General features: G+C 39.2%; 1 protein-coding gene across 2 annotated transcripts in view; it reads left to right on the forward strand.

Annotated features, from left to right (window-relative positions):
* The first annotated feature begins 4,684 nt into the window (after window positions 1–4,684).
* The window catches only part of plekha6 (pleckstrin homology domain containing, family A member 6), an 80,231-nt gene continuing 68,862 nt past the window's right edge, over window positions 4,685–16,053 (forward strand). Inside the window, exon 1 of one of the 2 annotated variants that reach the window (XM_053652500.1) lies at window positions 4,685–4,975. The gene's annotated coding sequence lies outside the window, so the exon portion shown is untranslated. Of the gene's footprint in view, window positions 4,976–14,016; window positions 14,181–16,053 lie in introns of those variants that run through there. The other variant, XM_053652502.1, reaches the window with a different exon arrangement.

Genomic DNA, 16,053 nt, shown 5'->3' on the forward strand with positions numbered 1-16,053 from the left:
CGATAGAAGACCAAGAATTTTAACTTACCAAGGAAATCATTTTTTTCTGTGTCAAAACCCAGTGTAAAGCAGCAGAAACATGACTTTATGGGCAGCCACTCAGCCATACCTCTGAGGTTACTAAACTTTGTCTGTTTTCTTGTGTAGAGCTCTCAGAACAGGATTTTTTTTTTTTTGATATACTGACATGCCCATGTGTCTCCAAGCTTACCCCATTAAAAAATCAAAAAAAAAAAAAAAAGAGCTTTTGTTGTTGTTGCTCAGCTAACCTTTTTTTATTAATAGCTAATTTCCATTAATTTTTTTGCTTGGACTGCTTAAAATGTAAACAAATGTGAAGCCTTGCACCTCCAGGGTTAGGGGTTTGAGTCCTGCCTCCACCCTGTGTGCGCAAAGCTTGCATGTTCTCCCTGTACTTTGGGGGTTTCCTCCAGTTTTTTCCAGTTTCCTCCCCCATTCCAAAGACCTGCGCTGTAGGCTGATTAGCATCTCTAATTGTACATAGTGTGTGAATGGGTGTGTGTGTGTGTGTGTGTGTGTGTGTGTGTATGTGTGTCTGTGTGTGTGTGTGTGTGTGTGTGTGTGTTAATGTGCCCTGCGATGGGCTAGCACCCCGTCCAGGGTGTCCCTCACCTTATGCCCTGAGTTCCCTGGGATAGGTTATAGGCTCACCGTGACCCTGTGTAGGATACGCGGTACAGAAAATGGATGGATGGACTTTAAGGCTGATTTTTATCACCTTGTTGTGATTGTCATATTAAGTTGATATTACTGCAGATTCTTCACTTTAACAATGTGGGTTCTGCACAGTTTTCTGCACATGGGTTCTGCATGGGTTAAAAAGCACTTGATACAAAAAAAGCACTTGTTTGTTTATTTATTTTCACAATGACCTAGAAGTAGCCTGTTTTTGGCTCACTCCGCCCCATGTGCATCTCACACACAACAGTACAAGTAGCACATATGTCTGTGGTTGCGTCTGTGATGATTTCCCCTCGCACTTTAGCACGCAGCATGCTCCGAAGCTCAAAGCGCTTCCGGGTTTTACAATGACATTGACTATGTTTACTTTCGACATGTGTGCATTTATGTTTTCTCTCCTGTCTCCGCCCCTGTATTGTCATTGGTTGGTTCCCATACGTGGCATCATTGTATACAGCTGTTCTGTGTTTTCCCACTGATTACTTTTAGTATTTAAACCCCTCGTTTCTCATTGTACATCGCAAAGTATTGTGAGTGTTACCACCCTACTAAGCCTTTGTACATTGTTCCTCATGTTTTGTTTCATCGTTTTTGATCTTGTTTCTCGTTTTGTGCTTTTGCCTCGCCTGTTTAATGCCCGTTTGCAGATCGCCTGACCCTTTGCCTGTTCTGATCACACCTGTGTTTCACGATTTGGATTTGTTTGCTTATCTCTCGTCTAATAAAGCTCTTATCTGCACTTGCGCCCGTCCTGTCCTCCATTACGTGACACACACACTACCGGTCAAAAGTTTGGAGACACTTGACCGAAATGTTTCTCATGATCTTAACAACCTTTTGATTTGAAGGTGTATGATTAAATGTTTGAAATCGGTGTTGTGGAGAAAAATATAATTGTCCCAACATATTTCTTTCTTTCATTAGAAAACTAACATTTTATTTACAAAAATATATTTTTTAAACGGATGACTTGGAGCGAAATATTCTGAAAAGCAGCCAATAAGTGTCCAGCATAGGCGGGAACTCCTTTAATACTGTTTAAAAAGCATCTCAGGGGAATTCCTCAAGAAATCTGTTGAGAAAATGCCAAGAGTACATTTCTGAAAATTCTAGGCAAAAATTGTGTCTACTTTACTTTGAAGATGCTAAAATACTAAATTATTTGATTTATTAATAAAATTTGATTTATTTTGAATTTTTATCACAACATAATTCCCATAGTTCCATTTGTGTTATTCCAGAGTTTTGATGACTTTATTATTATTATTATTCTAAAATGTTTAAGTAAAAATAAAGAATGAGTGTGTCTAAACTTGACTGGTAATGTATGTGTATATATATATATATATATATATATATATATATATATATATATATATATATACACACATACATACATACATACATACTTATATATATATATATATATGAAATGGAGGTGAATCTGTAGTCAGGCAGATAATGTGGCTTTGTCTAATCAGCAGATTTAGTGTAATCCTGTACTGAGGTTCAGCGGCCTCCCAGACATCCACCCGCTGCTTTACCCTAAATCCCCTCCCCTTCCCTAAATCCCCTCCCCTTCCCTGAGTGACACTGTTAGCAGCAAGGTTATCACTGCTGTCCTGGGTTGTTATTTAAATAACCAGTAAGGAATTTGACTTCTTCTTAAGCTTAACACAGCATATGGGACAGTTCAAATCCTTTAAGGCTGCCACTCGTTGCCATGTCAAGGCTCCTTTTGAGCCCTTAAGAATAAAGGCACACATTTTGCACTTGTGTTGATTTTTTGGTGTTTCCCAAATAGCTACAGAAAAGTTATGAGCCTTTAGTAGCTTGCTGGACCACAGCTTGGTATAATGAGATGGCAAGTGCTGTGTTTGCTTGAGCTGCTGGGAACTGATTTGTGTTTCCATGTTCAGGGGCAGGACAGTGAGTTCTCATATGTCTAAACCTGTTCTGGTTAATAATCAGTGAACAGTTTACCAGGCCAGTTTACTCATCAAATAGTCTCTGCGGAACAGTTTGGAGTGACACGAGATGAAATCAGACTCTGTCTGTCTCTCATAAACGCTTCTGTCTCTTTCTCCCTCTGTGTCTGTCTCTGTCACTCTCTGTCTCTCTCTTTCTCCCTCTGTCTCTCTCTTTCTCCCTCTATTTCACTTACTCTGTCTCTCTCTTTCTCCTTCTGTCTCGCTCACTCTCTGTCTTTCACAAATGATGCCTATCTCTCCCTCTGTATGTATCTCTTTCTCCCTCTTCTTCTGTAACTGTCTCTCTCTTTCTCCTCCTGTCTGTCACTCTCTGTCTCTCTCTTTAAACTTTCTTTTCTTACCATCAGCACTACTTTCTGTCTGTCTGTCTGATTGTCCCTCTCCTTTTCCCTGAGGCGTGTATCTCTGTAGTTATAGCGTTATATCAACACAGTGCAACAGAACAGACCTGAGTGCCTGCTGGCTGAAGAAAGACGTCTTTGTGTTCACATTTAAGGGTCTGCTCCCCTAGCAGAATCAGGTAGCAGAGAGAGGAAGAGAGACAGGAAAAGAGACAAATGAGCATATACCTTCCACCTTCCACTTCCAAATAATGAGTTGCACTAGTTACTTCGCGTCTGTTTTATAAATGTTTAAACCATAATGAATTATTTAATACAAGGACAGCTGTGCACCTTAGTTGTTGTGATAATGTACTAGCAGCATTAAATGAGTACCAATTTCTGAGGAAAAATATAACCCAATCTCATGAGAAATCCATATGAACTTGAATGCAGAAAGGTTTTGATTGATCTCATATGAATAAAGCCGTAGGAAAAGGTAGAAACGCCACCCCTGCGCCTAACTTGAATCATAACTTTCATTACAACTTTTCATACAAGAGATTTGCATGTGCATCATATTGAATAAAACATCCTCTGACACTTTTAGATGTTTTATTACGAGCCAAACACAGAGTACTGTGTGAAGTAGATCTGCACGTCTGTATGGCTGCATTGAGGTCGTGTATGGCTTCCTGGCAGTGGCACAAAGTTGGTACTAGTTGGCCTGACAACGGTTAACCTTTGACCCCTGCAAGCCTAGACATCTAAACAAATGCAGAAGCCTGCCCTCAGGTGATTCAGGCTGTGGATGTGTGATAACAAGCTAATAAAGACCCACAGAGGCTTTTCAGTATTCACCAGTAATTGCACACATGCATGCCTCCAGGAATAACTTGTTGAAGTCTAATATCTATACTGGCAAGCAAGGCTTCTTATGCACACACACACACATATATATATATATATATATATATATATATATATATATATATATATATACATTTTATATATCCTCTTAAATGTTTGTGCAGTGTATTTGTTAGGTGAGTAACCTGAGTGTGTGTTTTCCTCGCAATATAAACACATGCTGTCAAGTGTTGTTTCATCATCCATCAGCATCAGATGACCAGGATGATGTTGTAAACATGTTCCAGCCTAATATCACTCGCAGAGAAAACAAGTTAGGAGTGTTTTCCGTAGAATTTTTATGAACTAACCTCCTGTGTGATTGCAAATTCATGTCACGGCATGCGAAGAGAAAGAAAATGAAAATATTAAGGAGTGACATGTGTGATCTGTTTAACTGTCACCTACTGTGCCATGACAAGCTCCATAACTTTCCCATGGACTTGTTTCCATCCACCTGTGTTAGTCGCTCTCTCTCTCTTGCTCTCTTTTTCTCTCTCTCTCTGTTAGTCAGCATTGGTAGTTTCTCTCTGCTTACTTTGGAAGAACTTGAGGTTGGAATAATAAAAAGCACCACAGTCCTGCTTGTAATTTCCCGTGCATTTTAAAAAAGGAAACCCATTTCACGGGTCATATTTTTACTCGCAGTCTTTGTGGCTACATGTTTCCCATTCATCAAATTTCCTTGTTTTCCTCTCAATCTAGACTGAAACAAATCTGTCTGTCCCCACTCTTACAGCCTGTGAAGGACCTGGAGACTTGAAGGGGAAAAATAGCGGGAAAGAGAGAGGGAGAGGGGGGGATTGATTGTTTGAGGGTCATTGGTGGTTTCGTGTTTCTCCTCCTCTGCTTTCGATTCTTCTGCTTGCTCACCAACTCTCTCTTTTTCTTTCTTATTCTCTCTCTCTCTCTCTCTCTCTCTCTCTCTCTCTCTCTGTCCCCACTCCCACCTCCTTTAGTCGAGCCACACCACATTCTCATACAGGAAGAGAGGGAGACAGACAAGAAACTACATCGTGAGGAAAACGAACGCACGGAAAGACTTTCAGAAAGGTAGGCTCTCCTTCTTTTGCTTTTAGAAAAAGAGAGATAAAGGCCAAGGACTACTTGTGGTACTTTTATTTGGGGAACACTTTATTCTGTTCTTTCTTCTCTTCTCATCTACTGTGTGTGGATTTGTGAGATGTCTGTGAGATGTCTAGACACACAATTTTTTCATGCAAACAATGTAGCTCTATAATTATTGAACAATTCAGTTTCAGACACATATGTTCCTAATTTGTATCACTCTTACAGCCTGCGAGTCTTTAGCCTGATACAGTTTCACAGCTCTGTTTTTTGCTCCAAATATGGTCCTTTTCTCGCTCCTAGATCACCTGTACCAGGTAGTCAAACTATAGGGACACACACTGACTACATAACTCAGGTATGTCGCGGCCAGGAGCAGAACAAAAACACAAAATCGCAGACTGCCCTGGGGAACCTCAAAGTCTGGATTGGCTAGAGCAAATGATATCACCTGAGAAGCATCTTCTTAAACAGAAGCTCGACCAAATGAGAGGGCTTAGATATCTGTAGTTATCTCTAAAGTCAATTTTGATGCTTGAATCATACACCATAACCACAGAACTCATTACAAGTCTACTGCATGATGCAGGTTATCTATTTGAGTCATACAGCCTCAGACAAGACAGCCGGGTGTACAAACTCGATTGATGATGCTCTGATGCTGGGAACAACAACTCATAGAGAGTCTGACAAACTCAGCGGTGCCATATCGTTCCTGTGCACCACTGAGCTCCCAGCAGTCTGCTTTTAAACCTGTCATTAGCACTAACCAATGGGGTTTTTCTGCATTTATACACAGTCATAATCTTGTTTTTATGGATTTCAAAATCATGGTGTAGTGTCACTTTTAGACCTGCTTGTTTTTGTTATATTTAATTTGCTCATAATTATAGGCTGCTAATTGGCAGTGGGCAGATGCTTATTAGCCATAGAAGGAAGGAGAAAGCAGGAGAGGCACCGCAAATGACAGACCTCTACTTTATTACTCCAAAGAAATGTAAGCAGTGCTGTTGGCTGGAACATGAAGGTAAACCATATATGATGAAATGCTTGTGAGCTGTAATGTCCTATAGACATGATGTCCATATTCACCTTCTCATGTTCTCTATTAAAGAGTTCATCATATATTAGGTTATGTCAGTACTCAGTATATATTAGTGTCCAAGTGCACTACCAAGTGGACTGTTTTTATTAAGATTTGAAGCACTGCTGCTTTGGCCTTCTCTGTTAATAAACACTGGCCAATTTCTCTCAATGCTTACCTTGGGAAAAGGCTAGGATAAAACAATCACTGCAGTCTTGCTTGTAATTTTGTTGTTACTACAGAAAGACAAATCATCGCATGGGCATCGTGTTTTGCCCAAGAGAACATTGATCAGTTCCTTCCTGCTGAAACAAAGCTTCCAAGTGCCCCTGTGAGGATTGAATCCAAGACCTCCAGGTTATGAGACTACCTATTCTGTCTGTGCAGCTACAACAAATGAACACTTTTTGTTATAGCCAGGAATTATGTGGCAAGAGAAAATTGTGAACCATTAAAAGTTCTAGTAGGTGTTTGAAATTAGATCACAGGCTTCAAAGTGCTAACTATTACACCATGTAAGCACTTTTTTGTATCCGTGACCCGAGATTCCAATATTGGTTTTCCTGCTGTTGTCACCTAACTGTTTGTCACCATGTGAAGAGCTGTCCCAGTACTGTGAATAACAGTGATAGGGGCATGGCCATTGAGCCCATTTGAGCCAAATTAACATTTAGCATTGAATCTCCCAGCCTGCCTAGAATGCTAGTTGGTACAGAGTGGCAGCTGCCTTGTTACTCTATTCACCACCCCAGCATTGACCTAAATCAGTAGTCACCAACTCTGTTCTTAGAGAGCTACCTTCCTGAAGACTTTAGCTCCATCCATAATCGTGCCCACTTGACCATCTAATCATTGCCTTAATCATTGCAATTGTATTAGATTTTGGTTGTAGATGAAGCCTACAGAAAGGTAGAGCTCAAGGAAGAGGGTTGGTGACCACTGACCTAAATCCTTTTAGCATTGTAAGTATTTTGGTCAGTATTGAGTATTAGAAACTTTGGAGCAACTGTGTTATTCACTCATCTTCAGTAATTGTTTTATCCTGTCAGGGATGCGGTAGATATGTAGTCTTTCCCAGGAACACTGGGGAGATGAGAATACACCCTGGATGGATGGTCCATCGTAGGTGACCATTTTAGTGTAGCCAGTCCACCTACTGGCATATTTCTTGGGAGGTGGAAGGAAACCAGAAATCTTGGAGGAAATGCACATGGACATAGGGAGAACATGTAAAATTCTGCACAGAACCTGGGACCCTGATGCCACCCTGTAGATCCGACACTAATGTCATTATGTGACCATTATGTGAGTCATTCAGCCACAAGAGCATCAGTGATGTCAGGAGAGGAGGCCTGGGGAACAGTCTGTGTTCCAGTTCAGTGGGGTTGAGGTCAGGGCTCTGTGCAGCCATTTGAGATCCTATAAACCAACCTTGGCAAACCATGTCTTCATGGACCTTGCTTTGTACATAGGTATGTTGTCATGCTGGAACATGTTTGGGCCTCTTGTTCGAATGAAGGGAAATCGTAATGTTACAGTATACAAAGACATTCTAGATAATTATGTTCTTCCAACTTTGTGGCAAAAGTTTGGGGAATGCCCACACATTGGGGTCATGGTCAGGTGTCCACATACTTTAGGTATTATAGTGTAAGTGTCCTTCATTTCTACCCCTTTGTCTAAAATTTTGATACACCACTAAATAGAGATCTTGGATTCCAGACGCAGAAGACCATAGTCCAGCACTGGTACATTTACTAAACATACTAAACCTGGTTATTAATCAGTTAATTGGATCAAACATCTTTGAGCTGGGAAGTGTTGGACTTTAGCCTTTCAGATTGGAACAGGAAGCTCTTGATTAGTGTTATTAGCACATTCCTTCTACAGAGATTTAAAGATCAGCAGTACGTCTCTTTATTAGAAGATACGGTTTATTTCACAGTTGCTTTAAATCTGCTGAACCATTCAGTGACTAAAAGTTATATTAAATGCAGATAAGGAAGTAAAGTAAGTTAAGTAAAAAAAGTGGAAGATGTTAAATGTTGATTTGTCTCAGATGGTGGGCAGAAGGCATTAACCAAATGGTGAGTTGTTGTGCTATGTTAGCATGATAGCTAATGGACAAGCTAAATAGCAAAACCAAGCAAATTGTAATATTATGATAAAAGAAAATTCTGGAAGCTGTGTTAATATAAAGAGTGTCATAGTAAAATATCAGATGTAAATCACTATTGGAATGCAGAGGGCAGTTGGAATGAACTGGGCTGATACTCAAATACAACTGAAATAATAATAATAAAAAAAGAAAATTATAACATTCCACTTGCAGACTTTTTTATTTTATTTTTTATTGCTGTGACACCATGTATTTTAGTGTGATATAAGATAGTCTGTTATTGTTGGCTCTTGAAATCATCCTGGTTAGAAAGGCGCTTTTTGTGATATGCGCTTACTGATGGCGACTGTGGATCAGGTGGTAGAGCAGGTTGTCCACTAATCATAGGGTTGGCAGTTCAATTCCCGGCCCACATGACTCCACATGCCGAAGTGTCCTTGGGTAAGACACTGAACCCCAAGTTGCTCCCGATGGCAAGTTAGCGCCTTGCGTGGCAGCTCTGCTACCATTGGTGTGTGAGTGCGTGTGTGAATGAGACACAGTGTAAAGCGCTTTGGATAAAAGCGCTATATAAGTGCGCTATTTAATGTATGTAAATGAACAATGATTCAATCTTGTTTGAGAAATTTCCTTCTTTCTTTCTTTCTTAAATATTTCTTCATTGATGAATTTAAAACACTTCTTGGGAGTGGACTCAGAAATTACAATACAGTAAATTCACAATACAGAGTTTCAGTATGGAGTTGTTGTTTTTTTTAAATAAAGATTTATATAAGGAATTGATTATTGTTGACTGGTCCGACTACAGTCTGAAAATGGCCCGGTTGTTGGTAGCTTGCCATGGGTGGTGTAGATGGACCTGAGACTGGTTAAATGGCAGCTGAATGCCCAGATTTGGCACTGCCAGCAGGTTGGCTGAGGTAAATGGAGAGTTTGGTGATGATGGACGCTTTCAGCGAGAAGAATACCTTGCTTGTCCTCTGTGACTGTGGGGCCTTTTGCTGTGTGTCTTTGTGTATCTGTGTTGGTGGTGGACTGCTGTCACTGGGACACTCCTCCCCAGAAAAGCCCTTGTCTGAAAGAGTAATTTATACACACATTCAGTGGATGCTTGTGTGGGTTCTCCGTACTGCCGGGCTCTCTGTTTTTAAGAGGCTCTGCTCTGCTCTGATCTCTAAGCCTCTGCCTCAGGCATTTTCTGTATCTGACTGAAATATGACCTTTTTAAGTATCCTATTGACCTTTTTAAGCATCCTATTACAGAAAATTAGAGATCCTTAATTAACGCAGAAGGTCATATAGAGGGCTAAGTCTTTGAATTTATTTACATCACTAGGAATCTTAAGTGTACTTAAATGTTATCTAATAATAACTGATGTTTACACCATAAATTTTTGTAAAATATGTATTTATATTACAGAGATTATGTACTATTTATTTTCACTTAACAAGTGAATATAGCTGCAAGCAGCAATTAAGGGGCCAAGCACTTTCTGGCCCATCTCTTACCGACTGAGAAACACCAAAAGGGGATCATCAGCATTTGTTCCTAAGTAGATATATTAAATTTGATGGGAACATGTCAGTCAATCTATTGCTGAAATTTTTTAGTAGCACTCCCAAGTTGCAAATGAACTCAAAGCTTGTTTGTTAACATCAGGACATGTTGCTTGTTGTAATAGCAGTGCTGAGAAATGGTGCCACTTCCTGTTTGGCAGATTTGTCATCAAAGTTTGTTTGCACGTTATGGATGAACCATCTCATAGAAGAAAAAGAAACGAATTTTCCAGGGAATCAACAGGAAGACCAGTCATGGTTTGATGTTGCGCTGTTCAAAACTTAAAAGCAGTTTTACTACAAATTATAAATTAAAGCACCCACTAGAGGTGAATATAGACAAAAAATCTTCATAGGTTCTGGCCCTTTACTTATGTAGGAAGTTTGGTCTGAATACATCATGCCATAGCCGAGATACATCGTCGCTCCATGTTTGGCAACTTCACCGTAAAATCCAGTATGGTGTAAATTAACGTCATGGTGTACTTTGAACTTGGCATGAATTCAATGAATTAGAGGAAAGTGGAATTGTGCTTGTACAGCATTAGAGGGTTATTTTTGCAAATGTATGCTCAGATTTGCCCTGCTGGTGGCACTTGAGCACTCAAGTGGCATACACCCAATTTGGTGTGTATGTAGTTGAGACTATACTTTATCACTGCCAAATTCCCATAAAACGTTAAAATGCGTTCTTTTGGGCTGCCATAGACTACCGTGTCAAAGTATAATAATAATAAGAAGAAGAAGAAGAAATAATGGCGTATACCACAATGCATTAGCATGCTCATTGCACCTGATACCATCACAGTGTCAGGTGGCAATGAGCATGTTAATCCTTTATGGCATGCGTCATTAGAAGGATAACACATGTTTACTGGCCATAGCTAATTTGACCACACCCAGACCAAATTACAGACTTCAGCCTCCTCATTTGTTCCCCTGTCCCCCCTCACCCCTTCGTGAAGGGGAAATGATTGATGAGCAGAAAAAGATATATGCAAAAAATAGACAGTGATGGAGAGTAGGAAATAAAAATCTAATCAACTGGGAGTGCAGTAATATGACTGCTTTGTTTCAGAGACAGTCCTCGTTGGTTTTGTATTTGGCAGACATCCAGAGTTAATAGGAACAAGCTTTTAGATACATCAGGTACATATAGAATGGTGTAATTTGGCAGAATGTAACTTTGTTGAGAGCCTGTAGCTATAACCCTTGTTTTTTATGCTTAAAAGCACTAATTTGGTGGAGAGTGTATGCCCAAGTGTGAATTTTAGATTTTTAGATTGTAAATTTCTGTCATATGTAGGTTTAGAAGTAATGATAAAGAATGCTAATTTGTGATGGCAAGCTTAACTTGACAGAGAGGACGAAAGTGATTTTGTGGCAGAGCACAAAACACAGATTTCTTGTTTATTACCCCAAACAAACCAACAAAGTCAGAACGTACTGAAGCTGGTGGAAACATTAAATCCTTTTGTTCATCCTAGTTGCATAGAAACAAACCTAGATTAAATTTCCAGGAAAGACATATGAGGCATTAACCTGTCATTTAGCATCAGAATGAGCCTTTTGAGAGTAATTGAATTGGTGACTCAGTTTCAGTCATATTGAGACAAGAGTCTGCCCACCAGTCCTTTATTTACATAATATGACACCCCCAATTTAATAAAGATGCACATAATTTACATGACACCCACCCAAATGTCTGTGTGTGAGTGGAAAATGTTGATTCACTAAATAAAAATGGGGCTTTTTGGACACCCTGTTTACAGGTCTTTACTATATTACAGGAAAATAATCAGAACATGAGAGAGAAAGTCTGAATATTTGTCTAGTTACTGTATGTCATATTGTGTAGGGTTCAGTGAAGTTTCACAAATATGGAAATGCAGGAAGATTGAGACTGAATTCAAAATGGATCCTGTCTTTTCTCCTCTGTTTACTCTGATGCTTACCAAATGCGACCACTTAACTCAAGTATTATGACTAGAGTTAACTAGATGTATTGTTAGAATATTATAGGGATTTTATTGATGGTACTGATAATGATGATGGTGATAGAGGCACCAAACATGGAAATGATGAATACCAAAGCTGTATGATATTTGTATACGTTCATTTAAGCTCAGAATGATTTGTGCATACATTTGATGAGTAAGGGCTTATAACTGTACCCATTTACTATTCAGTTCATTTGAGCTCATATAGTGATGATGATTTCTTTATATTCTTGAGAAAATCAGTCATGTCCAAATAAAAGAACACAATTGTGTAACTATTGTCGTGGAAATTAGACAACACTCGCAGACTCGTCCTCTGAAGGTAAAAAGGTTTATTACAGAAAGATGGTTAATACAGGATAGGATAAAGCAGGATAGAATAATGAGAGCACTCTGAAGCCCTTGTACTAAACCACTATTATATATGAAATGCTATGTACTGATCTCAGTGACATGACATGGCCTTCTTAGGTGTTATCCTCAGATGAACATGAACAAGAACAAAATTATTACAAAGTAAAAATTAGTAATTTCCCTCACATTTCCCCCATTTTATCATTACAAAATATGATAACTAAAATTAACAGAGAAATTACTATGCTGTGAGTACATCAGAACTTCAGAATCCTTTCACGGTTCAACTGAGTTCATCATGAAACAGACATAATGAAGGCGCTAAGGCTGTTTTTGCGGATATAAAGTATCCTATAGTCAAGCAAGTTCATTTAGGGTGAAATGAGAGTCGTCCTGGTCAAAGGAATATTTACAATAGGTGTGAAATGGAAGTCAATGGGTCGTCATCGTCAGTGTCGCTGGGAGAATCTGATACCCAGTCAGGTTTAGGATACAAGTCAGGTTGGTCATCATAGGGATAGTAATCAGTTTTTGTCAACATCAGCGTTTAGTCATTAGTGATTTCAACGAGCGTGAGAGACAGCTCCAAACGAAACAAACAATACAAGGCAAAATGAGCAAGACAAGAAGAATCATTGCACCTATTGGTAGACAGACGGTTAATATCCACGAGCCCAATCCCCCGAGTACTGAGTTCAGTTAATCAAACCCTGTCTTGCTAGTCTGTGGAGGGTTGCGTATCGCAGACCGCATGTGTTCAATGATAGAATAATCATTATGTGTCTGTGTGACGAGGGGACGTGTGACGTTGTGTGGGTGGATTCTTCTGACCAAAGGTGATACAGAACAGTTTACAGAGGCAGCCAATATCTTGGCATACGGGCTTTTAACTACTAATTGTCATCCAATCTGCAGCAATAGTCTACTAAAGAACTTCGCGGGCTTATGTGGGACCTATAGAAATCACGTCGCCTTAGACACTTAGTCCCGTCACCACGATCAGCTAAATACCAAATTTGTGTAAAAGTGTGTGTGTCATGCACTCTTTCTGCTGCAACGATGTGATTGACGTGATTGATCATCAAGTCTTCCACCCAATAAACTTCAATATCGCGCTTTGGTTTCTCTTTCCAGCTTAAGTGTCTACCCCTGGACCCCCAGTATTGTCGGGAACGGTCCCAGTGATTTGTGAGTTTATTTTTGTGACAGGACTTACTAACAGATACCACCTATACCAGGAGAAGGGTGCACGATTAGGAATGTACTGAAAAATCTTCTTCTTCTTTTTTTTTTTTTAAATAATAATTATTATTTTATTATTATTTTTATCTCAGTAAAATTTACTTGTGCTTTAAATTTGCCAAATGTATCATGTACCGCTGATATGATGGAATGAGTCAGTGGGGCATGCCACTTGATGATAACCTGCCGCAAAAATACTACGCCTCTTGCGCTTCTTAATCAGTACTCTCTTTACTTATTTATTGCTCAAACCGGACTCTTTCCGTTAGCAAATATTTTTACCGTTATTATCTCTCTCTATATATATACCCGTCATTATATATCTTAGTTTTGAAGCTGTGATCTAAGAAACACCAATATCTCTACCGTCGCAGAGGTGGTTCCTGGAACTTCTTATAAGAAATCACTTCATGTAATACTTCTCTCAATGTAATACACACATTTCTTATCTCATTGATTCCCTTCCATACAGACAGAAATACACGATGACTTCATAAAATTCTAATTCTAAATCATTGACTCCCTTCCATAGAGATAGCAATACACTATGACAGCAATACACTATGACAGCAATACACTATGACATCAATACACTATGACTTCGTAAAATTCTAATTCTAATTCTAAATTCTTGATGATTCCTACCAGTCAGTGGTCTTTTGCTCTGCACAACAAAGGGTTGCCTGCGTGTCAACACGGGCTTCAGGGTTAAACTTTTTCACAAGCGTCCTCCGGTTTGCTTGTTCAGGAAATCTGAAAGACTCGCTCAGCCCAGCCAGGAGACACCAAATTGTTGTGGAAATTAGACAACACTCGCAGACTCGTCCTCTGAAGGTAAAAAGGTTTATTACAGAAAGATGGTTAATACAGGATAGAATAAAGCAGGATAGAATAATGAGAGTGCTCTGAAGCCCTTGTATTAAACCACTACCATATATATGAAACGCTATGTACTGATCTCAGTGACATTATCCTCAGATGAACATGAACAAGAACAAAATTATTACATAGTAAAAATGAGTAATTTCCCTCACACTATAAACAGTTAAAAAGCATGACGTGCCATTCATTAATGAATTAAAAATAGTAAATGTTGGTAAATTGTTACAGTATAATCGGAATAACACACTTCATACCATCCTGTCATACCGAAACAATCCACTTCAGCTTCACGTTGGCCGTATCACAATCCGGTCTGTAGTGTGTTATTCCTTACCTAGTACATGAACAAGGCCTTATAATGGGAATATAGTTGGAACAGAAAAGTGTTTGTTTGTTTGTTTATAACTGAAGAAACCTTGATCGTTGTAACCTGAGGAAAAATCCACTGTTTTTCTTCCATAATCAAATATCAGGCAATCCATATGTTTTCAACCATATACAGTACAGTAGTAGTAACCTGTGGTTGCTGATTTAAGAGTAACAAAAGATAAGTACCATAAATAAAAACACAGTAATGGTTATGTCATGGTCAGGATTATGACCATGTCATAAGACATAGTCGTAAGTATAGTGAAACTGTGTCAGTACCATTATTAAAGATCTCATAAGCATAGACTGTTTGAAGTACCATATTTACCATGAGGTACTAGTAACTATAAGTATAGTAAATTTCTATAAGGTTATTTGTGTGTAAATATAACTTCAACCCTAATGCAAACTCCATCCATCCATCCATCCATCTTCTATACCGCTTATCCTCTTCAGGGTCACGGGGAAACCTGGAGCCTATCCCAGGAAGCATTTTGTCTTTCACTTCCTGTACAGCACCTCTGTAACAAGGTCCTGCAACAAGGTCCTGGAGAAAAAATATTTTGTCCCACTGTATGTCTATACAATGATGGCATGACAGTAAAGTCAACCTGACTTGCTGATACCTTTTTAGTCTTATCTGAGTAATTTTGTGGTTTAACCAAACAGGATTTGTTTAAGGAAAACTCATCCTAGACCATGCACGGGGCCAACTTCTATCCTAACTGTGATGGCTGACTAACTTGTCCAAGCATGTTAAATGTACCTATGTGTGTGCCTAGCTTAAGGCACGAGGAGGAGCAGAACTCCAGCTAAATGCCTGTCTGATGAGGCAGCACTGATAGAATCGCTCCTTTGTCTCAATCTGCCGGATGTCATCTGGAGAGCAGGCAGGTGTTGACACCTTGTTTAAAACACACACGCAGACCCATTCTTTGAAACACAGATGTGAACATGTACACGTACATGCACACATGGACATGGTGTGGAAAGCAATACATCACAACACTCTAGAGTTGTTATTATGATTTGCACTAACCTTCAGGGCAAAACATTATTTAAGGCCTTTTACACAGACCAATGTGTAAAGATATCAGGCACAAAGTACCTCTTCTTCTTTTATTTTATTTTTTTTTAAAACTCATTATATTGTTGCTTAATTCCTGTTAAGGACTGGCTTTGTAAACAAAAAAGAATGTGGTTCATGTGGTTCACGTGTCTGTGAATATTAGCAGTGCTTCACCTCCTGTTAAATGACCACAGCCACTGTGGAAAAAACGCTTTGTGGAGGTCTGAAGTGCTGATAACCCACAGCTTTGTTTGAAGATAAAGTGGTAAATCATTGTGTGTCACATTTCATGTAGATCAAATATTAAATGTGTTTTACATAATCCTGTGTTTTTAGAAGGATTTAGAACTTATCCTATGCACTGTGTTATGAGTAGTGGACTGGGTA

This window comes from Ictalurus furcatus, chromosome 21 (assembly GCF_023375685.1).
Source record: "Ictalurus furcatus strain D&B chromosome 21, Billie_1.0, whole genome shotgun sequence".
NCBI classification, from domain to species: domain Eukaryota; kingdom Metazoa; phylum Chordata; class Actinopteri; order Siluriformes; family Ictaluridae; genus Ictalurus; species Ictalurus furcatus.